This window comes from Sapajus apella, unplaced genomic scaffold, assembly GCF_009761245.1.
Source record: "Sapajus apella isolate SASKATOON/1434 unplaced genomic scaffold, GSC_monkey_1.0 scaffold14, whole genome shotgun sequence".
Classification (NCBI taxonomy): domain Eukaryota; kingdom Metazoa; phylum Chordata; class Mammalia; order Primates; family Cebidae; genus Sapajus; species Sapajus apella.
In genome coordinates, this window is record NW_022436954.1 from 34,110 (window position 1) to 35,363 (window position 1,254).

Sequence of the window (1,254 nt, forward strand, 5' to 3'; positions counted from 1 at the left end):
CCCTATAACTGTGGGACATCACCCTATAACCGGGGGGACATCACCCTATAACCGGGGGGACATCACCCTATAACTGTGGGATATCACCCTATAACCGGGGGGACATCACCCTATAACTGTGGGATATCACTCTGTAACTGTGGGACATCACTCTGTAACTGGGGGGACATCACCCTATAACTGGGAGACATCATCCTATAACCGGGGGGACATCACCCTATAACTGGAAGACATCACCCTGTTAACTGGGGGACATCACCCTATAACTGTGGGACATCAGCCTATAACAGGGGGGACATCACCCTATAACTGTGGGACATCACTCTGTAACTGGGGGGACATCACCCTATAACTGGGAGACATCATCCTATAACTGGGGGGACATCACCCTATAACTGGAAGACATCACCCTGTTAACTGGGGGACATTACCCTATAACTGGGAGATGTCACCCTATACTGGAAGAGACAATAATAGGGGATGATTGCCTTATAACTGGGATATACTACCCTATAACTTGGGGGTACACTATGCTATGACTGGGGGAACACTGCCCTTATAACTGAGGGGATGCTATTCTGTAACCAGAAGATACTAATCTACAACTGGGGAACAGTATCCTGTAGCTGGGGACACTGCCCTGTACCTGGGGGGTACCACCCTGTAACTTGAAGGTTAGGGGCCAGGATCTGGTGCCCCTGAGCTCAGCTCCTGCAGGTGGGGAGTTTCGGGGCCTCCGAGGAGAATTCCACCGGATAGGGCTGTCTTCAGGGTCCCAGCCTCACTTCATCATCTTTCAGGGACACACTCCCGACCCTGTTGCCACACATCTGGGGTGCAGGAGTTCAGAAGCCTCCAGCTCCCATCCAAGGCCTAAGGAGAATCTCAGGTCTCCTGCTGGGTGCTCCCCGAGAAGGTGTGGGGTGCCAGCCACCCCAGTGCCCTCAGACCTATCTGGACAGGGGCGTCCACAGTGTGATGTGGGCAACAGACTCTGGATAAAGTGATGGAGAAGACAACGATGGTGGTGACCACTCAGCCCGACAGCACCTGCCGAGTGCCCCCCATTTCCTACTACCCAAGAGCACCTGCCAAGTGCCCCCACTTCCTGCTGTCCCAACAGCACCTGCAGAGTGCCCCCCATTTCCTACTACCCAAGAGCACCTGCCGAGTGCCCCCACTTCCTGCTGTCCCGACAGCACCTGCAGAGTGCCCCCCACTTCCGGCTACCCCGACAGCACCTGCCGAGTGCCC